This window comes from Canis lupus, chromosome 27, assembly GCF_011100685.1.
Source record: "Canis lupus familiaris isolate Mischka breed German Shepherd chromosome 27, alternate assembly UU_Cfam_GSD_1.0, whole genome shotgun sequence".
NCBI lineage: Eukaryota > Metazoa > Chordata > Mammalia > Carnivora > Canidae > Canis > Canis lupus.
The window spans coordinates 35,170,583-35,195,426 of NC_049248.1; the positions used below are offsets into that span (position 1 = coordinate 35,170,583).

At 41.1% G+C, this 24,844-nt stretch overlaps 1 protein-coding gene and 1 long non-coding RNA gene across 5 annotated transcripts in view; one reads left to right on the forward strand and one right to left on the reverse strand.

Moving 5' to 3' along the window:
* The window catches only part of LOC111092918, a 38,306-nt gene extending 15,366 nt beyond the window's left edge, over positions 1-22,940 (forward strand). The window contains exons 1-3 of one of the 2 annotated variants that reach the window (XR_005380052.1): positions 9,847-10,298; positions 10,627-10,744; positions 22,310-22,940. This is a non-coding gene — a long non-coding RNA (uncharacterized LOC111092918). Of the gene's footprint in view, positions 1-9,846; positions 10,299-10,626; positions 10,745-22,309 lie in introns of those variants that run through there. The other variant, XR_005380053.1, reaches the window with a different exon arrangement.
* Positions 1-24,844, reverse strand: part of PRICKLE1 (prickle planar cell polarity protein 1) — a 111,570-nt gene that overhangs the window by 59,504 nt on the left and 27,222 nt on the right. Inside the window, exons 1-2 of one of the 3 annotated variants that reach the window (XM_038577332.1) lie at positions 15,870-16,066; positions 2,386-2,446 (exon numbers count right to left, since the gene is read on the reverse strand). The exons of 1 other annotated variant lie outside the window; for it this stretch is intronic. The gene's annotated coding sequence lies outside the window, so the exon portion shown is untranslated. Of the gene's footprint in view, positions 1-2,385; positions 2,447-15,869; positions 16,067-24,844 lie in introns of those variants that run through there. One more of the 3 variants, XM_038577334.1, reaches the window with a different exon arrangement.

Genomic DNA, 24,844 nt, shown 5'->3' on the forward strand with positions numbered 1-24,844 from the left:
CTCCATGCAGGGAGCCTGATGTGGGACTCGATCCAGGGTCTCCAGGATCGGGCCCTGGGCTGAAGGCGGCGCTAAACTGCTGAGCCACCCGGGCTGCCCCAAGTCTATGTGTTTTAATTTAGGAGGGAGTATAATGCTGAATTCCAGCCCTTATACTTAGCAATTCACATATAACAGGTAAATTTAGAGCAGACTTTTCAAAAACTTAATCATAACTAAGTTAAATTAATTTGAATATAGTTGTTATAGGTGTTTTTGATTCAGTTAACATAAGCAATTGCTAATGACCAGAAATCATATCTTTCTCTATAAGGAAAATGAGAACTAAATAATGAGAAGCAAAAAGATTACTTATTTCTTCATTTATTTGTAACATTATCTCTCATCTAAAAATTTCTGCTCTCCCAGTAATTCTACTTCTAGCAGTAAATCCTAAGGTAATAATCAGAAATGTGTAAAAGGATTTGTATAGAGGGCGTTCAGAAAGTAATTTTAATACTGAAAAATAAGAAGTAACCTGAAGATTCAACATAATGGAACTGAATTGGTTCAATAATTATATTCATGAAATATAAATGTATGCAGCTAAAAATGACACCACAGAACCTGTGCTATCCAACAGAAATAGCATGTGAATATTTGTAACTTAAAATTTTCCAGTAGACACATTAAAAAAGTAAAAAAAAAAGTGAGATTAACTTATTAACATATTTTTATCTAACTCAATATTGCAACGTGTAATCAATATAAAAGTTAATAGTTTTAGGGGCACCTGGGTGGCTCAGTGGTTGAGCATCTGCCTCTGGCTTAGGTTGTAATCCCAGGCTCTGTTTCTCCCTCTGCCTTGTGTCTGTGCCTCTCTCTCTGTGTCTCTCATGAATAAATAAATAAAATCTTTAGAAAAATAATTTTAATAAATTAAGATATCCTCCTTTCTGTACCGCCTTTGGAATCTGGTGTGGTTGTACACTTCTAGCACATCTTAATTCTAACTAGCCACCATTCTAGTGCTTAACAGCCCAAGTTTCTAGTGATTTTAGTATTGAACTGTGCAGCTACAGAAAATGTTTAGACCTAGAAAGTCATTAATAATATATTAACATTTGAAAACATCATATGACATATGTACAGTACGATTTGAATTGTATGCCTGAAAAATTCATGAACAGGAGAAAAAAAGCATGAAAGAGTATATACACCAAAATGTTCACAGTGTTTTCTGGGAAGCAGGATTATGGTTGTTCTCTTATTTTCTTTTCTGTATTTTTAAAATGTTTGACTGTATTATTTCGAAGCTAATAAATAACTCTGTTGATACCCTTCCATCAGCATTGATTAGATCAAGTTTATGACTTTAGACATTCCACTCTAAGAATGCGATCCCTGAGAAGTGAATTTGTTCTGCTATTTCAGACTAGTGAATACAAATTTCATTGTCCAAAGAGAATAATTTGCCACTATGAACAAGACTTATATTTTCAGCACAGGCCCTAACATTTGCCCCGTAAGTGTGGTGTGTGTAATTATAGCATAAGAACTGTGAGTAAATTATTTCGTTGCCTGTTAAATAACCGTTTGTTAAGTCTAGACAACAATTATAAATAGCCATTATTTATAAAGTTTCCATTCAAAGTACTTGGGGGATTGTATAAAAAATAGGCAATGTGACCTACACCTCCTTATATTCCTAAATTGTCCTAAAAAGGAGAAAATACCTAAAATTGGCAAAGATGGTACATAACAGACAAAATCCACTTTGAAAAAGGGGGGGTGCTAAGGGATGGCCTGGGTGGCTCAGTGGTTGGGCGCCTGCCTTTGGCTCAGGGTGTGAACCCGGGTCCTGGGATCGAGTCCTGCATCAGGGAGCCTGCTTCTCCCTCTGCCTGTGTCTCTGCCTCTCTGTCTCTAGGTCTCTCATGAATAGATAAATAAAATCTTAAAAAGAAAAACAGTTTAAAAAAAGAGAACACACCCGCCTGTGAGACCTGACTGAGGGGAGGCGGTAGGCCGGAAGAAACACCTTCCTGGCCCAGGGTGGCGGGTGGCGGGGGGGGGTGCGAATTCAGGAAGTCGGGTGTTGGCCAGCCCTCTGAGGGAGGAATGCTGGAGCCACTCAGCCTGTGGGGTGCCCGCAGAGGGGCCAGCAACCCTGGCCTGGCCCTGGTTTTTTTTATGATTATTAACAACAGTAGCGACAGAGAAGGTGTAGTAAGCATTTTCGAGAAGTCAGAGCCAGGCTGAAAGCTTCAGACATAATAATGGATCAGCTCCTCAAGCAGCCCTTTGAGGTAACTAAGTGCCTGAGAGGTTAGTAACTTGTCTGGGGGGTGACAGGACTTATAAAGGGCAGGGCTGGGAGCCACTGACACTCGTCAGAGCTCTTACCGGCTTTGCTGGACTGCCTCTCCTTCCAAATTTTACACCCTGATGTCTGCTGCCACCGGAGCTGTGGGGAAAGGAGCAGTGTTTTGAAAGAGGATGCTGGAAAAACAAAACAAAACAAAACAAAAACAAAGAAACTGAGGTTTATAGTCCCAGGAGGATAAACCTACCTCACGGACGGGAAAGACCAAATTCACTGACTCTAAACCACAGAACAAGGCCAAAGAAATATGTACAGCACACTGTGGTAGACATCTGTGGGTTTTGTCTTCCTGACATCCACTTTCCTTTTCCTACTAAAAAAGGTTTTCTGTGGGAACAGATGCCCCCACCCCACTCTCACTCTGTGGTGGTTTTAATGGGCGAAGCCTCCTGTTGGCTTTAGAACAGAGCACATGACCCTTCAAAGCCAGGCAACCGGAACATTCCACCCCCTTAGCCAGTAGCTGGTGTGACTGATGGCATATGAGCTCAGTCTGGGACTTTCCTGAACTACGGAGAAAGACAGACAGGTACAGCTGCTGGTATGCACACCTGCCTCCATGTTGGACAACGCTGCCTGAGCACGAATCCAGCGCACGAGGAAAATGGGCCTCGAGATGAAGAGACGGAGTCTTTACGGATCCCTGAGCACAGGGATTCCAACACGCCAGCAGCAAGATTTACTCCTAAACTCTTCAGCTGAATGAACCCACCAATTCTTTCTCAATTCTCCATGGATTTTCTGTCATGGATCAGAGGCAGAGCAGACTGGATAAAAACTGGGGTCAAAGGCAGGCCAGTGTTAGGAAACATGGCAGATAGGAGGTCAGGAACATCCTAAATTCTATGGCCTTTGGAAAAACTGTCTGAGCACTCCTGTGGTTGGAGTGAAACTGTTCCTCCTCCTCCTCCTCCTCCTCCTGGGAGGGAGGCAGCTGACAATGTGGGAAGTGCAGGTGCAGACCACCAGCCATCAACATCCCCTTACCGGCTGCTCAAGGTGTGCCATCTGGAGGGATGACAAACATGGCCCCATTCCGCCACCCCCCCCCCCCCCCCCGCCCCCAGGGAGCTCATCAGCTACTTAGAGGGCAAAGGCAGGAGGCACAGGTTAGCATGCCTGCATCATAATCTACCTACACACTGAACCCAGTGCAGTAAAATCAGCACTTGATTAAAAAGAAATCTCTTGGTTCTCTGGTCTAGACTAAGTATCTTCCACTGAACTGCATAACGCAAGGCCTGGCTGCGCAGAGGTCAAAAGATAAGGAGGTCTGAAAGATGAACACTCAGCCCGAGGAGCTGTACCAGGAGCAGCAAGACTCAGAACTGGCCCCGAGGGAATCAAGTGCACGCCGGCCTACTGCCAGAAAGGAAGTTGCTAAAGAAAGAAATCAAAGCAGGAAACTGAGGACAGAATGGAAGGGGGGACACCACAAAAGAGGACCAGCATTAACAATGCCTCTAGCTGCTACAAAATCACCTCAGCTCTGGGAACTTTCTTGGCCTCTACCAGCCTGGGCTCCCTGTGGCTAATGTCTCCTCCTGACCAGTGACTGTATTTTCCCCAGGTTGATTCTACATCAAGCAATCTCCTTACTGAGGTTGGACATTGACCGTCCTCCCAAGCTCAGGCTCTGGGGCCTAGGAATGAAAGCAAGAGCTCTGGGGTTCTGGATTCCCTCCATTCCTGTGGGGTCCAGTCCTCAGCAATGGGAGTTCTTTGTGCCCTCTCTCCTGAATCCCTAAAAGCATGTGCAGAAGGCCCTGGCTCTTGAGTTCCTGAACTCTGTACACCTGGCCGAGGCGCCACTATCTCCTGGGGGCCATCTGATGCGCAGGGTGCCTCAACTGCCCCTGAGCTCGTCATTGTCTCCTACCTCTTCCTGTTTTTTGCCCACCGCACCCCCCCCTCCCCTTTCACCTCTCAAACCCCTTCCTCAGGTGGTACGCACCTAGGTACGTCTCTTCCCCTGTCTACTAGGAAGACTCTAAGCTTCATACCCAAATCATGGAAAACTTAATCCATTTTTAGTGGGGATGGGGGTACTCTAAGTATATACATGATTAGCAATGCTCTTTAATCAACTGGTAAAATTTTAAGTATTCACCTATGGAGTTGTTTTGGTTCTTCTCAGTTCTTTTTCTTTTCTTTCTTTTTTTTTTTTTTTTTTGAAGATTTTATTTTAAAGTACTCTCTACGCCCAATGCATGCAGAGCTCAAACTCACAATCCCAAAATTAAGAGTTGTGTGCTCCAACGACAGAGCCAGCCAGGCACCCCTCTTGTCAGTTATATTTACAAAATCTCAACACAAAGATCTTATTTAGGATGCTGTTAAATTAAAACACCTCACTTGGGGCACCTGAGTAGCTCAGTGGTTGAGCGTCTGCTTCTGGCTCCGGGCATGATCCCAGGCTCCTGGGATGGAGTCTCACATCAGGCTCTCCACGGGGAACCTGCTTCTCCCTCTGCCTATGTCTCTGCCTCTCTCTATGTGTCTCTGATGAATTAATAAATAAAATCTTAAAAAAAATAAAAGTAAATAAAGCACTTCACTCAATACAAATATGCCTACTGAATTATTTCAGTTTTGCTCTAGCTGGGGCCTGAGGGGGTACTATTCTTGAACAAATTTACCAAGGAACAAAAAAGAAAACAGAATAAAACAAAAACCCAGTGATACAGACCAAATCTAATGGACTTGAATAACAGCTCTGTTTGGTTATCCAGTATTCATTTAAGCATCAAATTCATTCATGCAGCAAGTATTTAGTGAGTGTCTACAATGTACCAGACAGTGATCTAGGCCTTAGGGATACAGCGGGAACAAGACATTTTCTTAATATTTCATATGGGCTGATTATCAAACCATGTTCTCCTCCTTGGGGAGCCACTAGTTAGTAAATCCATCTTTCATTCCTTCCTGCCTTGATGACTTGGCCCACAATGTATTCTAAAAATGGCATGTCAAGACCTGGTTGTTCAAAGAAGCGTTCTTTCCACAGAAACAGTCTGTGACAGTCATTACTAAAATAAAAACTGAGATAATCTAATCCAACCCATCATCTACATATGAAAAGGTGGTCCATATAGATAGTGTGTGTTGAAACACTGTGATACCTTTTGATTCTTAATCCAATGCTCTTCTCCTGCACTGTCCAATATGGTAGCCACTAGCCCCATGCAGCTACTTAAATTTAGATTTGGAATTAAAAACTCAGTGCATCAGCTGCACTACCTACATTTCAAGTGCTCAGATGCCACATAAGCTAGTGGCTATCATGTTGGAAATAAAAAAAAAAGCTATTTCCATCACTGTAGAAAGTTTTGTTGGACAGTGCTGTGGGGTCTAAACCCCTCTGCTTGCTTTATTCTAGGTCAGGGTTCCTCCAACTTTAATATGCAGAGTATTCACCTGGGGATCTTGCTAACATGCGGATTCTGACAGAGTAGTTCAGGGGTGGGGCCTGAGATTCTATAGTCCTAATAAGCTCCAAGCAGGAGAACTTCTTCTGGCTTGAAGACCACACTTGGAGTGTGGAGTATTAAGGTGCCAGCTCCGTACTGCAGTTAATACTGGTTTAGTGCCCTGATACTTTAATGGTTAAATATTTTTTTTTGTCTTCCCAATTATGTTTTAGACTCCTTAGGAGAGAGTACCACTCCTTCTTCTTCACATCTCTCATCAGAGATGCAGGGGTACATGGGTAGTCAGTTTTCCTGTCTATAGGTACATTACATTTGGTAAATTGGTTTAGTGTTACATACAAATATACTTTTTCTTCTTAAAAGACATTAGGTCCTGAATCTAGCCATTTGAATGCCTTCAATTTCTTAAAAGGAAGACACTGGTGGCTATACAATGTCAACTTCAAGAAAACACATGGGAATTAATCCTTTTTAATGGCCTTAAAATGAATCGTAAATTTTACTAGAGCCTATACACTTGAGATAACTTGAGAAATAGCTGAGAAAAATCTATGATGTATATTTGATAGCTGAAGGGAAGCTAAATAATCTATAATTACAAGCAACTGAATATCCAAACTTTATCATAAAATTAGAAAATGATTAAAACACTTACAAAACAATACAATCAGTAATTTTAAGTGTGTCATTATATTATGGAGACCCCACATCCTACCCTGGAAATAGTGAGCAACCCTTCTTAATGGGACAGCTGACAGTGGTTGTGGTATGAGCAGTCACCTCTCTAAATTCTTTTCATAGCTTTCTATCAGCTATTTCCATTTTTCTAGAAATTTCAAGAATCACTATTTTTAATCAGTTATTAATTAAGAAGTTCTTAGTTAAGTTTAAAAGATCAGTCATTTTCGTATTGAAAAGTCACGTCCTGATGCATTAAGTTTTTAAGGAAATAAGAACCCTTTGTGCCTTCCTAAATGTATTCCTTACAAAGCAGCAAGAAAAAGAGTTTTATTAATGCACAAGACTGAAAGAAATGTCAAGTATGCTAGAGTTCTGGTTTTGATTTTGGCCTTCAGAGAAAGTTATAGAAGCAGTGGAGCAGAGCTCTTTAATTACAATCCAATGTCCTGGAGAAGAATATTTGATATCTCTTCCAGTTGGTGTTCTAGCTGATATGAGAAGAAAATCAACTATGACGAATACAACATGAAATCATTCCACCTAGTCAAGTTAATCAGGATTATCCTGTGTGTGTATCACGAACCTCCCTGGTTGTGTTCAAGAGCTTGTTTGACAAATTATAAGATGTAAATGTTTTAAGAGTTACATCAGTACTTTTTTTTTGTTACATAGCCTAAGCCAGTACAAGTTTGTGCTAAGATTCCTCAAACTCCCACTTCACTTTAGGAGGGTAACTAAATGACAGCATTTTTTTTTTCAGCCAAGAGGAGAATAAGCAGCTCCGACAGGAAGATGGCAGGATGATGGTGGAGAGCTTGGGTCTGGAGTTGCTCCTCCACTCAGTCACCTGGTCAGCCAGGCCTGAGGAACATTAGCTCTCTCTTTAAGACTCAGTTTCTTCATCTATAAAATGGGAATGAGACTAAGGTTTCTGGGAACACTCAATACAACACTGACCGCAGGACACTGACCACAAGAAGCAAATGCTTAGCTAGTAAGCTTCAAATGAACATTAATTACTTATATTAGATCTGAGAGGTATTTATCATAACTTAGTAGCCGTGAAATATCTTCCTTCACCCCTATCGTGCCCCTTTAAGACCCTTTACTTTGTGTTTGTATTTAGAAAACTTCCTTCAAGATACACAAAATACCTGTTTAAGAAATGAAAGAGGTGTTTGGGGATTTGTTTTTTAAAAACAGTGTATTATCTGCTTGCCCAGAATCGTTCTATAGCTCCCATTCAGAGATAAAATGGTTCAAAGTCTCTTAACAAATGGAGTGTAGAGGGAACATATCTCAACATAATAAAGGCCATACATGGCAAGTACACAGATACTCAAAGGTGAAAAATTAAAAAGCTTTTACTCAAAAATCCGGAACAAGAAAAGGATGCCCACTCTCATCACTTTTATTCAACAGTTTTGGAAGTCCTACCCACAGCAATCAGACAAGAAAGAGAAATAAAACCCATCCAAATTGATAAGAGCAAAGAAATGGAAAGATATTCCATGCTCATAGACAGGAAGAATTAATACTGTCAAAATATCCCAAGCAATCTATAGATTTAATGTAATCCCTATTAAAATACCAATAGTATTTTTCACAGAACTAGAAAGAATAATCCTAAAATTTGTATGGAACCACAATAGCCAAAGGAATCTTGAGAAAAAGAACAAAATTGGAGGTTTCACAATCCTGGATTTCAAGATATATGACAAAGCTACAGTAATCAAAACAGTAAGGTACTGGCACAAAAACAGACACATAGGTTAATGGAACAGGATAGAGAACCCAGAAATAAACCCATGCTCAGATGGTCAGTTGATCTATGACAAAGGAGGCAAGAATAAACCACAGGAGAAAAGACAGTCACTTCAATGATGGTGGGGAAGCCGGCCAGCTACATGCAAACGAATGAAACCGGACCATTTTCTTACACCATACACAAAACTAACTCAAAATGGATTAAAAACCTAAATGTAAGACCTGAAACCATAAAACTCCCAAAAGAAAACATAGGTGGTAATTTCTTAGATGTAGGCTTTAGCAAAAATTTTTCTGGATATATCTCCTCAGGCAAAGAAAACCAACAAAATGCAAAGGCACCCTACTGACTGGAAGAAGATATCTGCAAATGATATATTTAATAGGAGGTTAATATCCAAAATATATAAGGAATTCATACAATTCAGCACCAAAATGACAAATAGTCTGATATTAAAATGGGCGGAGGGCTTGAAAAGACCTGTTTCCAAAGAAAAAATACAGATGGCTAACGGACACATGAAAAGGTGTTCAACACCATTAATCATCAGAGAAATGCAATTCAAAACCAAAATGAGATATCACCCTATGCCTGTCAGAATGGCTGGAATCAAAAAGATAAGAAATAACAAGTATTGGCAAGGATATGGAGAAAAGAAAACCATGTGTAAATTGGTGAAACCACTACAGCAACAGTATGAAAGTTCTTCAAAAAATGAAAAGTGAAAATACCATATGATACAGTAATTCCACTCCTGAATATTTACCCGAAGACGATGAAAACTTTAATTTGAAAACACATGCACCCTATGTTTATTGCAGCATTATTTACAAAAGTCAAGATATGGAAGCAACCCAAGGGTCCATCAATAGATGAATGGATAAAGAAGATGTGGTATATATATACATATATATATTGTATATATATGTATATATATACAATAGACTATTACTCAGCCATAAATGAAATATTATCATTTGTGATAATATGGATGGACCTAGAGGGTATATGCTGTGTGAAAAAAGTCAAAGACATATACCATACATTTCACTTATAAGTGGTATCTAAACCAAACCAAAACAAAACAGAAACACTCTCATAAATACAGAGAACTGATGGTCCTCAGAGGGGAGGGAGTGGGAGGATGAGTAAAATAGGTGAAGATGACTAAGAGGTACAAACTTATAAAATAAGCAAAAAAAAAAAAAATTCGAAGATTCAGTACAATTTCAAGAAATATATTAATATCCAGATACAGCCAATAACATAAGATGCACTCTTGTAGAAGATAACAAAAGTCATGGAGTTGGTGAAGTAAGGTCTGGACAACCCGGAACAAAGTAGAAGTTGGCAGCTAAATGTATAATTTATATGGTACAGAGGAAATTTTTTAATTCATTCAGGTCAAAAGAGGATTGTGTTCGTCTTTCATTATCTAGTTTGGTTGTTGCCTACACAAGAATTGTACTAACTCCTCTCTCTCCTTACTGAGGGTAGAACTGACTAAGGTAGAGCAAGAACAATTGTCTTCACTGGGGAGAAGGGACAAAGTCCCAGCAACAGTCACAAAGGCTGGTCAAATTCTTGTCATCAGCCAAAGAGCCTGTGTGTCAGCACAGTCAGGCGAGAAGGGATCAGATGCGCACACTTCCCATATGAGGTTGACCTTTCTCTGGAGGGAGAGCAATGGACATGTTCATGTTTAAGATGTTTAACAGCACTAGTCAATAACGGAGAATCCATATCCTTCTCCAGTCATAGGGTATAGGGAGTCTGGAATCAGGAAGAGAAAGGCTTGAAACTTCCCATCCACAGAGCGCTTTCTCATCTGGTCACCCCAGAACTCAGCTGGACTCATCTTCAGGAGGTTGGTGCAGTTACTTCACACTACCAAGAAGATGAAGCTCTGAGGGGAAGACGGCGTATTCAGGAAATATCAGCCACCTAGTAAGTGGCAGATCTTGAAGCTACGCCCCTATGGGCAGAGTGTGAGGAAAGTTCTAGAGAGGGAAGCACCGAGAACCTGGCTGTGACGCTGCTAGATTTCACCAAGGTATGGTTCCTGGGACCCTTGTTTTCATTTTTTTATACTGTCAAAGCAAGTAAGCTTACAAAACTAGGGTTTTCAAAGCCTCTGTTCTAAATGTTAAAATTTGTTTTAAAAATGGTTTAATAGCAGCGTTTTCCCATCCAAGCCAGAATCCATTAAAGGCTGTATATTCTAGGTAATCATTTTTCAGTCTAGAATAGTGCCTCCTTTTTTTTTTTTTTTTTTTCAAATGACGATGGCTTTTAGAACAGTTAGAACAGTTGCCTTATAGAAGGGCCCGTGTTCTGGATTTGATGGTTTCCTTAGATTGTCTTTCTTCATGTTCTGCTAGCCCCTCTATTTCCTGTTGGCTGGACCAGACTACACGGTCTTGGAAAGATTTCACTGCTTCACACCAAAGAACATATCCCGCTATCACTGAATTCAGGAGAAATCACTTGGTTAAATTGGTGAGTACCAGATTTCTCCATTACAAGTTTTTTTCTTCTTTGCTAATGGTTAGTGGATGTAATATTTTTGGTATCCTGTTGATATCCTATGTTCCTCCACAATCTTTTCTATCTTTGTAGCTAATTCTTATGCAGTGTTTGTAGTCTGTCATGTTTCACCAACTGCAATCCTTCTGCAACATTCATTATTTGGGTTGGGAATCCGGTGAGGCCAAATCTCCCCACTCTCATTCCCCAATGCTACATTCATGGGCTGAACTCCAGGTAAAGACAGAGTTACTCTACTTAGTAAGATGGTGGGCCCTTGGCAGGATGGGAGATTGCAGAAGGCCTAAGGAGTAGATGTGATCTCTCCTCAGAACTCTAAGAACAAGGCTAACCATCTGGTAAAATGAGTTATGCATTAACATTTTTTTAATTTTAAAAAAGTAATATATATGCAATTGTTTTTAAGAGTAAAATGGTGGTAAAAGGCTTACAACAGAAACCATAGTGGTTCACAGTGGTTTGGTCAACAGAGTCAACCACTTTTTAAAAAAATGTTATTTATTTATTCATGAGACACAGAGAGAGAGAGGCAGAGACATAGGTGGAGGGAGAAGCAGGCTTCATGCAAGGAGCCCAATGTGGGACTCGATCCCGGGACTCCAGGATCATGCCCTGGGCCCAAGGCAGGCGCCAAACCGTTGAGCCACCCAGGGATCCCCGAGTCAACCACTTTTAACCTTTGTAGTTATTCCTTCTGATACGTATCTCCATACTTAAATTTTAAATAATTTAAAATTTTTACTCATTATTTCGGACTTCCTGTTACAGAAGATGAGGATGAGCTGCTTTTCCTGTGTCTTGCTTTGGAGGAGAAATAGGTAGAAATTCCTAGGGCTACTACATTGAATTCTGACAGCAACCAGCACAGTTAGGAAGCCTTAAAAACACTTGTCAAATGTCACTGGATGGATGACACAGATACCCAAATGCACAAAGCCAGGATTCATTCCGCTGTTTCTCATAGCAAGTGTGCACCAAGCAGAAAGGAGGAGACATACATCATCTCTCAAAGTCACATATGTTAAAATGGTTATTTGTATCTTGTTTCGCTATGTTCTTTAAACATTAAAGTTCAATAGATTGAAAGATTTTTTAAAGGACTGTCATGAAACTAATTTGAATGACTTGGTAAAAAAAAATATCTACAGCCAGAAAATATTTCTCAAGTAAATTCTTAATCAGCAGTAGAGAAAAGAAGAATTTAGGTGTAAGAAAGTAGTCTTTTCTAAACATTGATGAGCAAACGGGCCTGAAAATATATGGGAGATCTTCCCCGGGGTCCTGTAGGCTAGGAATTCAGCCTTTCGCCTTGTAGAATTTCAAAGCTTGATACCAAGCCAAAAAAAAAAAAGTATAAATTATGAAAACTCTGAAAAGACTCCCACCTCATTAATATGTCTCAAAATACATTGCTTAAGGGTAAAGTTAATTAAATCACAGTGTACATAACTTTGAAATGGCCTGGTAATCAATCACAGACAAAACTATGTTACACAGAGACAAAATGGGGAGTAGGGGACATTAATACAAGTTAAATAAAAACAGATTCATACCACGGAAGGAACTTTTCACCTGACTTGCTGCGGACTCTCTGTCCCATCCAGCTTTCGGGAATATTCGAGGCAAGTTGATGAAAGAACTACATATTCTTCTTCACTTGGGACCCTTTCAAGTAGTGAATCTCCCACTTGGTGCTCAAGAATTTCTAAAGCCAACTTCAGTGAGCATCGAGTTTTCTAGCAAGGCAATAAAAGTCCTAAATTTCCTGGCTAAAGTATGTAGTTTTATGAATTTTCCAAGAACTCATTTCTTTCTTTGGTTGTCTGTCTTTGGGCCCTTCACTTTCACTGCATTTCAGCTCTTTTGCAAGAAGGGGAAAGAAAGAGATTCAAGCTAGCCATTTTAATTTCTTGTTAACAGCCTGATAAAATAAAACCTACATTTTTGGTTTTGTTCCTTATAATTAGCTGCCGGTTCCAAGTAGTCACGCAGTCTCACTACTGAAAGCAATCTAGAGCAGGTTCCTTTGTGTCGCTGGAATAATTTCTATCCCTGTACTAGTATTTCCTGGATATACCTGGCTTTCATTGCACAGAATCCTAGAATGGGAAGGTTCTTAGAGATGAGCTACTTCAAACCCACACCCGAGGCATCTTCCCAGCAAGGGCTATTATGAGGAAATGATGAACAGTTGACAAAGCAAGGGCTTGGGAGCCAGATAGACTTAATCATCTATAAACAAGGCTAGCAACAGGTTTCCAGAAGGTCCTTGGGCAGATAATATAATGCAATAGATGCACAAGAGCCTGTAGCACACTGCAACAGATTAAACCCCGGGGTTTGGAGTTGGAGCTGAACCCAGCTGGGCACATGTCCCAGCTCTACCTCTTTACAGCTGTGTGTCTCTGGGCAGGTTGCTTACCCTCTCTAAGGCCCACGTTCCCCATCTGTAGAATGGAGGAAATAATACACCTAACCCACCATGTTATTTTTAAAGACTGGATTGGATAGTTGCCAGAATAGCTGCATAAGGCAGTGTTGGTTAAGTGACACAAAAGGGGTGTACTGCGGTCCAAGGAGCAAGGGCACCCTCACTTGCAGGGTGAGTGGTCAAAGCGGGAGGGGGTGGGGTTTGACCTGGCCCCCAAAGGCTGGTATTTGCAGAGGAGGTGAGGAAGACGCAGGTCATTATGTTAGAATGTGTTGTCCTGTCCAATCTCCATCTCCAGTTTACACTAATGATAAGGCTGCAAACCTGAGTCTAAGAAGGTTCTGGGATTTGGCATAAGAAGAAGGGAGAGAATTGTGAGGCTTCTGGCTTTCTAGGTAAGGGTCACCTCTCCCCAGGGAAAGCTAGACTAGAGATACCATAAACCAACAGCTGGCACCCACCCCGGTGGCCCTCGTTTCCCGGTGTTCCCAGGCAGGTGTGGTGGCATCACGTGTGCTGCTCAAGCCTGATCAAGGGTGAGAGCAGACGCTGCACAAGCTAGAGCAGCATCCACAGCAAAGGGGTTTCTGCAAATGCAAAAACACAACGCTTTAAAAGCCCAAGGTTGGGCAGCCTGGGTGGCTCAGAGGTTTAGCACCGCCTTCAGCCCAGGGCCTGATCCTGGAGACCCGGGATCAAGTCCATCGGGCTCCCTGCATGGAGCCTGCTTCTCCCTCTTCCTGTGTCTCTGCCTTTCTCTCTCTCTCTCTCTGTGTGTTTCTCATGAATAAATAAATATAAAATAAAATAAATAAAATAAAATAAAATAAAACAAAATAAAAGCCCAAGGTTAAAACATCCATCACTGTCAAGCCCGTCTTGCTATATGTCCAGAGCCACAGGTTAGGGCCCTAGTGTGCGTAGAAGCCACGGGTCTCCTCTATGCTCTGGGACCATGTACCACCCTCACCCTCCACCCCCACCCCTGCTACTGACCATCCACTCTTGATGCCTCAAAGGCACCCTCTGCTTTCTCCTTCCACGGTCCCTTTCTCATAGAGCGCACATGCCCCCTCCAACAGTTGTCCAAACCAGAAGCCTAAGAGTTACCACAGACTCCTTCCTCTGTCTTCCCTAGGTTTGGTCATAGACTGTTCACTCATCTCCCCAGTCTGGTCTCACCTCCTCTATCATCTCTCTGGACTGCTGCCTCAAAGAGTATCACCCACAGGATAAAATCTTAACTCTTCTTAGCAAGACATAAAGGGCATCATTATCTGGCCTCAGCCGACCAGTCGGACCTGAGCTTCCAACACTCTTCCCTTAAAATTTGCGTTCTGGCAACATCTAATTACCTGAGAGGTCTCTGAGCCTACCCAGCCTCGGAGCCTCCCTGACACACTCTTCCCTCACCACCATGCCTCCAACTGGGAGAACTTCTACTCATCCTTCTAGCCTTGGCTGGAGCACTATTTCTGCTCTGATGCTTTCCTGACACCTGCCCACGTACTGAGGTGATGCCTGTCTGGGTATCTCATGGACCTTCCTTGGTTTACCTACTTTGTAAGGCCTTGAAATCAGGAACACAATCCTTTCTCCTCCCAGCCCTGGCCCGTCACAACACAGCAGCCCACCCAAGCCAAAATTCATTGAGTGGATGACTGAACTTTAAAATGAAGAGAGGAATCAATATTATTTCATTAAAATCAAGTTTGAAGAAATCCTCTGCAAACGTTATTTACTTAATGGAAGGGTGGGGGAGAGAGTGGGCTTGCATGGGGATATTCTCCACCAGTTTATCTTCTCTTGGAAACTGCCAATGAAATAACCTCATCCAACGTGCCATCCAATAGGGCGAAGAATCAAAGTAGCATTTGTTTAAAAGAATTAACCTCTGTGGTACTACCTGAATTTAGGGAGGTTTTGAACTCTTTTCAGCTGGCACTCAAATTTATCTAGAATATTTTCAACCCCTTCTCCACTACCAAGACAACAAAAATAGATGAAAAACACTACAAAAATTTAGAACCAGCCAGGCAACAGGGATTTAGCTCTAATCCAGCTTTGAAGACTATCAGAATGACTTTCAAAAGCCTCTATATAAAGTGGGAGATATTATGGAATTGTCAGAAGGGCTCCTCTTCTCTGCATCCTTTTGAAAAATAGGATGACACACAGGTTCATGCCTGAAGTCGTAGGACTGAACTCTAAAATCTTCGAGTTTTGAGTATTTAGTTAATTGCAATCATTTACTTTCCTTGGGAATTAATAGAAACCATCTGCTTAATGATAAAGCTGAGCTCTGCAATTATTTGAGGAAAAATGTGCCACAGTCAGCATAAAAGAGGCTTATTGAGGAAGCCTGCTAGACATATGTATTTTTTTTTATAATTAAAGCCAATCGCATTCATTAATTTAGAAACGCTGTTGTGATCAGCTGCCCCTATTTCTTATTTATCAGCACCACCCTTGTTAATATGCACCTATGCAACCTTCAATTTTGAACTTACAGAGAGGTTAAATAACTATAATTGTGCAGATGGTTGTGATCACACATCAGAATGTTGAGGCGATCATGAGAAAAAAATAAAGATGGGGAAATAAACGTCTACTGTCAACCACACATCCGCCTTCTGGGTCTCATACCTGTGTGTAGCAGGATGATTTTCCTTTTCTAGCAAACAGGAAGACGGCTGGGAGTGCTCCAAACAGGATTCCTTTGAACTGGCCATCTCTCAAAGCTCCTGGTAATTCTAACTGCAGCTCTGCTAGCAGCTGGGAAGAGCCCCCAGAAAAACAGGCAGCTTTTGTTACACGGCAGCCTAGGGGACAAGAAGAACCAACATCTCCCCTCGGTGGCTGTAAATATTGATCCCCCTGGGAGGAATGAGGGCGCCACCTCTGTGTGGTGGCAAATAAATAGAGGAGGAGGAGAGCAGAGGAAAGAGAAACACAACAGGGCCAATGGCCCCAGTGGCTTTATTCTCTCTGTGTGTGGCCCGAGGGCGGAGATGTTTATTTGAACATCCTCCCTTTGGAAAAGAAGCCAGTTGACTGCTTTGGGATGGATCCAATGCAGTTAATTTCACAGGCCGAGTCCATACCATTTTTAACCAACATAGTGAAGGATTTTGAATTTTTATTTTTTTAAAGATCTTTTTTATTAAAAAAATAAATAAATAAAATAAAGATCTTATTTATTTATTCATGAGACACAGAGAGAGAAGCAGAGACACGGAGGGAGAAGCAGGCTCCTTGCAGGGAGCCCGACGCGGGACTCGATCCCACGACCCCGGGGTCACGCCCTGAGTCAAAGACTGGTGCTCAACCACTGAGCCACCCAGGTGTCCCAGATTTTGAATTTTTAAAGCTAGTTGGTAAGAAGCTGCTGATCCACACCACCCCAACCCCCAAAACTCCCACTCCAGTTCTGTAATATCTTAGCTAGACATTCTGATGGTCCTTAACCCACTGAATGGCATGCGAGTTAAAAAAGATGGATTTTGTCAAGTATGACAGATACCGACTGAAATCTCCCTTAGCCCCGCAAATGTGAGTTAGGGTACGGCCAGCCTCAGTGCAGGCACTAGCAGGAGAGTCACAGAAGTCATCAAGGTTCCCGAGGGACCACCAGCCCCAGGGGCATCAGTGCCAGGACGGAGGCAGCCTTTCTCCTCTTTGGAAAAGGGGTGGGGGACGTTACGAGAGCTGGGCCCAGGCAGCTGCCAGCAGTGGCAGCCAGCAGCAGCTCCATCAGGATGTCTGTAAAGACCCTGTTCTAGGGACGCCTGCGTGGCTCGGTGGTTGAGCATCTGCCTTTGGCTCAGGTCGTGATCCCAAGGTCCTGGGATCGAGTCCCACATCGGGCTCCCCGCAGGGAACCTGCTTCTCCCTCTGCCTGTGTCTCTGCCTCTCTGTGTGTCTCAGGAATAAATGAATAAAACCTTAAAAAAAAAAAGACCCTGTTCTAAAGCCGAGTAAACACAACAATTTTATGGCAAACAGGCAAGTGATGTCTTAGAATATGAATATTTGTATGCCACCCTCAGTTTCTTTTTTTTCCTCTTTTTTCTTTCTCTAAACAAATTTGTCCATTGTAATACGTTATTGCAAGGTATCTGGGCTCTAGAATCAGAGGGGTTGGGGTGTCTGCCCAGCTCTGTCATCGCTGGCCTGTTAGTTACCCTCTCTCCCTGGGTCCAGTTCCATCATCTATAAAATACAGGCGATATCAGGCAATCTGGACGTGATGGGTGTGAAATGTGCCACGGCCCAGATGTGAGAAGAGTGGCTTGGATAGCTGGACTACCCGGGTTCAAGCCTGGTTCTGCCACTTACCCTGAGTGATGAGGGTGGCCCAAGTCACTGAACCTTTGCCTCAGTTTCCCTCCTTGAAAAATGGGGATAATACAAATCCCCCATTCCCCATCAAGTTGTGGTAAGTATAAGTAAGCTGATGTTATAAAGGCTCTGAGAACTGGATCCATTTTGCTTATTATTGTGAACATTAAAAGAGATGATGCTCATCAGCCTTGCATGTATTGAGCGCTCATTACATAGCACCCATCATGCTTACTGTAAAGAAACTAGAAAATACCAATGAGAAAAAAAGTAAAATAATAACCTTTCAATGGAAACTTGTAGAAGTGTAACACTATAAAAAAATGACCAAAATTGTACTTAAAGAAAGGTGCTATTTCCAAGAAAACGATGGAAACATATTTCCCTAATTATCTTTTAAAAAGGAACCTTGGGGATCCCTGGGTGGCTCAGTGGTTTAGCGCCTGCCTTTGGCCCAGGGTGTGATCCTGGAGACCCAGGATCAAATCCCGCATCAGGTTCCCTGCAGGGAGCCTGCTTCTCCCTCTGCCTGTGTCTCTGCCTCTCTTTCTCTCTCTGTCTCTCTCATGAATAAATAAATAAAATCTTTAAAAAAATAAAAAAGAACCTGGAAGACGACACAGATGTGTTCCAAAGGTGAAAGGTGACCTCTTTATTTCCCTTTAGACTTGTTAACAGTGCAGAAGTTACACCATGGAGGAGTGACCAGGCTCTATGACAGCACGAGCATCCCACGAGGCCAGCCAAACTCGTATCAAAAAGAGGAAAATTCTGGGGTGTATGGGTGGCTCAGTTAGATGTCTGACTCTTGGTTTCAGCTCAGGTCATGATCTCAGGGTCATCAGATCAAGCCCCATCAAGCACAGAGCCCAGTTGGGGCCCAGTCTGCTTCTCCACCTCTCTCTCCCTCTCCCTCTGCCCCTTCCCATACTCACGTTCCCCTCTCTCTTTCAAATAAATAAATAAATCTTAAAAAAAAATAAGAGGAAATTTCAAGTTTAAACAAGGCGTTCAGCCAAAACCAAGAGAATAAAGGGAATTAATTGTTAATGCCAACAATTCCAAGTTCACAGTGGAGGTTTTAAAACATAGACTTTCCCCCCCTAAAACCTAGAAGCAAGTTCCCTTCAGCAACTCTTTTCCTAAGGCACTTGGCAATAATGGGTATTAATATGAAAATTCCTCTAGTGTGATGAAAACAGAATGGATCTAGAACTTTTTTTTTCTTTTTAAACTCGGAGTACCGGGACCCCTGGGTGGCTCAACGGTTGAGCATCTGCCGTTGGCTCAGGACATGATCCTGGAGTCCCAGGATTGAGTCCCACATCAGAATCCTTATATGGAGCCTGCTTCTTCCTCTGCCTATGCCTCTGCCTTCTGTCTGTGTCTCTCATGAATAAATAAATAAAATATTTTAATAAAAATAAATAAATAAAAAAAATAAACTCAGAGTACCTTACTAGTAGTGCAATTCAGACACTTAGACTGAATGGTCCATTTAAAAGTACCACTTTTGGTGGATGGTTTAAAAAAAATCTCCAAATTCCAGTAGAATATAGAGGAAAATAGAATAAACTTAGCTCAAATACTTTTGGGGGGGGATTTAAATAGTATTATTGTGTTTAAGTATGTAGAAATCTTCATGTGGGAGTATAAAATTGGTTTAGCAATGTTTCTTTCCTTTGCTTTCCTTATTCCTACCTCTAAATTTAATATCTTTCACAACATATATCTACCTGAGTGCTACATTTACATAACTAATTTTTTAAATAAGGAGGCACAAAAATAATAATCTCCAATGTTTCGTCAAGTTTCAAATGATAGGAGAGCCCAGGGTTGAAATTTTTCTCATTTTTTTTATGGTTTAACACATAATTATGAAATAAAACGAATGGATATCGGTGACTTATAAAACATTCCAAATATTTTAGCAATAAGAAATGAAGTTTACTTATTAAAGAATAGCTTTTTAAAAGCATTCTAGAATCCTAGAATGATTTATTTTATTCAATTTATTACATGCATCGTCTTCAAATCCTACCTGTTTACTCATAATTAGCAATGACCTTACCCCTATACCCAGTGCATTTAAGCCTTCCATTATTCTAAGGGGCCCAGGAAGTAAAAAGAATTACACCTTTCAGTATTTAATCACCAAATTTGATTTCCTTTTCAAAGAGCCTGAAGGTAAGTCTGAGATATTATCTATCTCTTAATTCCACTTTGCAAGTAAGCAAACATTTACCACCCCACTCAGTTCATGAATACAATCAATATCCTTTTCTGTGATTCAGACATAAAATCCTATTGATTATGTTTAAGTGGTCACTTACAAGGGTGCCCTGGGCAATTGCTTCTTGAAGTCCCTAAATGAAGTTCTCTGGCCTTGGCACAGGCAAAAAGCCAATGACTTCATCGCCACGGTATCCCAGCTTAAAAGGTTTCAATGGCTTGGGAGGGGGGGGCAGATGAAGAAGCCCCCAAATGGGTCATGGGGGTCATCCGAACTTTCCAGCTTCATCCCCCAACATGCTTGTCTTTGCTCTTCCTAGTAACCACCACTACCATAGACACAACAACAGTGATAACTAAAACTTCTACAAGGCCCTAGCGTTATATAGTAAGTAAGGAATTTAATCCTTACAACCACCTTTTAAGGGAGTGACTATAATTACCTCCACTTGATGGAAGAGGTTAAGTCAACTGCCTGAGATCATCCAGCAAGCAAGTGTAATAGCCAGGATTCAAACACACAGTCTGGCTCCAGGTCTATGCTCTTGCATCAGAGCCAGACCCTTTGGAGATAGGGTCTGGCACAAAATAGCGCCTCAATCAATCTTATTAAATGACTGGATAAATTAGTTCTCTAATTAGTCAAGAAATCTATACAGTTAAACTTGACTTCTTAATTTTCTACTGTATATAACCACATTATGGGCTTCAAAGAAAGATTCAAAATGATGATACAGAAATTTGTTTAACAAATATTTCTTTTTTTTTTTTATTTTAACAAATATTTCTAAGCAACTACAATGTGCCAGGGAGCCAGGCTAGAAGGTAATACTGCCCTGACTTCAAAGAGCTTACACTCCCAAAACAGGCCATTAATTTCTAGGCCTAGGGACCAGAAGCCTTGCCTAGCTGCATTGAGTCAAGCCTTTAAGATAATGATTGAATCCTTTTTATTTTTTTAAGATGTTATTTATTTATTTGAGATAGAGCAAGAGTGAGAGCAAGAGAGAGAAATCACAAACGAGTTAGGGGGAGGATGGGTGAGGGGGAGGACAGAGGGAGAGGGAGGAGCAGGCTCTCCAGCCACCAGAGAGCTCAATGCAGGGCTCCATCCCAAGACCCTGAGATCATGACCTGAGCCAAAGGCAGAGGCTTAACCGACTGAGCCACCCAGTTGCCCTGGTTGACTGCTTTTTAAATAAAATCAGTTTATTCCAGACATATGCATTCTACTTTAACCTTTTGTGGACTGGGCTGGGAACAGTGTCTGAAATGAGGAACAACCCAGTAAGTGGATGGATAGATAAAAGAAGGGACAGATGAAGGAAGCAAGCAAACTGGACCTGGTCACACTGTTTAGGAAAAATGCATTTCAAATTCTTTTTTTTTTTTAATTTTTTAATTTTTTTATTTATTTTTATTTTTTTGTTATTATTTTTTATTTATTTATTTATTTTTTTGCATTTCAAATTCTAAATAACTTTCAAGCTCAAGTAATTCAAACTAGAGCAGGGGATGAGCTCTAGTTTGCAACTCTCCCCCGAGATGCTTCCCTCAAAATTGGGGGACAAGTCAATAATCAAAATAGCAAACACAACTCCAGATTTTATAGCACCTGTTCACACACAATACTCTTCCTTTCTGAAATGCTCTGTTTTTAAAGAGGTCCATGTTTGTTTAAAAGTTGCCTTAGGCATTGGAAGGACTGGATCTATCCTTATGTTACTTCACACACAATTCGTAGAACACTTGAGTTATTACAATCCTGAGGTTTCTGTAGGAGGCATCGTGTTTTTACAAAATTGGCAAACCCAAATTCTAGGTTTTATGACTGTTTTATGTAACCATGCAAAGTTTTTCTATGTATAAAAAAAGGTTCCTCAAATACTCACTAAGCTACTCATTCCAAAATCATCACAGTTTTTTTCAATCAAAAAGTGAACAGCTTTGACATTTTAAAATAAGAAACTGTCGCTTTCAGAATTTGATTAGACTACTCTAATAGCAGGCTGAAGTCATTAAAATTGGCTGTTAGAGAGACAGTTCACATGCTTCGTAATTGGCATATTGTACTGATGACAGCCTCCCAGTCAGGATTTCATAAAGACTGGATAAAGGCATGTCACACACAAGCCACTCAGTAGAAATGTGCTTCAATATTGTTTAATCCTACAAACTCCACATTTCCATAATAAAGTAATCCTATTTTTGCACAAATGAAATGTAATATTTATGCCTTAGATTAGTATATGCACATTCTTATGGAAGAAGTGTAGGAGATACGCTGTGAAATATTAATACCACCTTAATTCAAAAGTAACACACAAAAGAGCATTTCATTAGTCTTCTCTTGGTCCATTATTACTTAAGGGTGAAAAAAAGGGAGGGAACAACCCATAATTTGTTAATAGTTTAGTAGAGAAATGCCAGGTTAATTAAAACAAAAAAAGGCACAATGTTTCCTAAGATTTACTGCCATTTTATTGAAGGGAAAACTTTCTTTAAAATTCCAGATGTGAAACTGCCTTAGGACAATTCCGATGCTGTTGTGGAAAATGCAGTGAAGGTCTCCAACAGGACGCTGCTTGTCTGGGCACCCCCGAGTCTCCACCCGGGGCCAGCAGATGCCAGCCAGGAGTGGGCGCTGGATCACAGGCTTGCGGGGACCAGCACCCCCTTTGCCTTTGGGTCACTAAAGCTACAAAGACACTCTCTGTTTTAGAAGTCGTCTTACAGAAAGGAATAAAGTGCTATTTCTTGGGCTTTCTGACCTTATCTTCTTTTAAAGAACTTCGTTTTCTCATGCAAGAGCCAGAGCTGATATACATGGTTGATACAGTATAAACTGCAGCCAAGGGAAGCTGTGCGGAGGAGTCAGGAGACTGCTGGAAGTGCAAGTATATGAATTAGTTAATTTTCTTAGTGAAAGAGCTAGCAAGCAGGCAGGACATTTTTTTCTTTCTTTTTTTTTTTTTAAATCTGACATTCAACCAGGTTTTCTAAATTGCATGATTGGCTGTATACACTTCTCATTTGTAAGCAATCCTAGCTTCTGGGCTACCATAGAAGAGGGTCAGTTTCCATAGAAAATTAAGAAGTTGGGAACAGTAAGGAGTTTGAAAAAGGAGCATCGCTCCCCGCCCAGGCAACAATGAATGGACAATGAGTTCAGGCCTCCGTGAGGTGCGAGACAAGCACGGAAACTCCTACAAAGAAATCATTTTTTCTTCCTTGTCATTGGATCATATCTCATTTCAAACTGTTATCTAGTGGCTTCTAGAAAGCCACGTTAACCTACATAATCTATTTGAGCTGCAAGAGATCTTTTTTCTTTTTTAAGATTTTTTTTTTAAGTAATCTCTATACCCAAGGTGGGGCTCAAACTCACACCCCGAGATCAAGAGCCACACACTGGCTGCCGGCTGAGCCAGCCAGGCCCCTGCTGTCTGAGACCTTATACTCAGAAAAGTTATTTTGATATCAAGATACTTAAACACACCCTCTTAATTAAAATGTACCAAAATAAAACCTACCTACGACTTCTCACGTGAATGGAAGCATCCTGGCCTCTCTTTCCTTAGCTACAGGCAACCCCCCTGCCCTTGGTTCTGGTACCGATCCTACCTGATTGGACTGATGGACTGGCCGTAATGAGTCTTTATCATGTGCCCACAGAGGAGGCAGCAGCTACATTCCAGGGGTGAAATTTGGGGCCTGTGCTCAAGGCCTTCATGCACAAAAGGCAGGCAAGTAAAACAATTTTATCCCTGTTCCCTGAACAGTACTTCACAAAATTAATGTGCAAACCGACCATTCTATACACACTGGGAAAGGAATGAATAGGAATAAATTCCTCAAAATCAAGGTGGAGAATTAAATTTTTGGATGCCACAGATAATATGGGAAGTCTTTTGACATTTATATATTCCCAATCTTCAAACTCAGTATTCCAACTTACTTTTACCATTTTTATTGTCCAGGACTATGTAAGTTGTAGATAAAACATCAGAGTGCGAAAGAAAGAATACGCGATCCAATTTTCCATGGAAGGCGGGCATTTATTATTTCTATATTTTATTCTGGACGAGGCAGCTATTTAGTTACATTTGTACTTTGCCATGGCTGAAGCCAGGTTCCCCAGCCCCAGCCAGGCAGCTTATATAAGGCCACCACCGTTCACGAGGAAGGTTAGGTTACAGTGAATGTGCATGTGATTCTGGAAAATATACCCCCTAACCTGGGCAGGTCAAAAGCACCATCCTCATGTTAAAAAAAAAAACACATGTGCTATTGGCTGTCCTGATAACCAGTAATAATACTGCTAACTTGAATTAATAATATAAAACCTATTAATAGAATCCTATCCCCCAAAAGAACAAAAATGTCTTACAGGATCTGTGATGCCTGCAATGCTATAAATCTCTGAAGACAGGTTATATCCTTCCCACTTCCCTGAGGCATTTGTCACATTGCCAGACAAGATTAGAACTAGATAAGCCTCAGAAACTTTTTTGAAGATATTAGAAAGATCATGTTAGGGAAGTGGCTTAGGGGTTACTCTTTATCAAACCAACATCCTTCAAATGCCTACCACTGATAATAACTGTCATCTTGCTAGAGCAAAGTGGTGGACACTGAGCCAACAATGGGACTATATATTTAGTAATAACCTTTATTCTGTTTTCCTTTTGTGTTTGTGAGAGAAAGACCCATTTAAAAAAAATTATAACACAATAGAAAAGTCTTAGGCAGACAAAGGCATTTTTCATTAACAAGGTCCTTTCTCACCACTCCCGTCACTTCTCTGACCTTCTTTCTTCTACTGGACTTTCCCATCACCCCCACCCAAGTTTTTCCGGAGTTGTATTTTTTCCTCCTCCATTCAACTTACAGATTTTGTAACACTCAGTCATAGAATAGCTTCCTGATGGCATCTACCTTCTGGGAATGTGTTCTCAAAAGTATTATCTTCTGTAGAAAGTTAACTCTACTCTGTCCAAGAATTAATGAGCTCATTTGGTTTAGATTTACAAGTCATATTTTTAGAA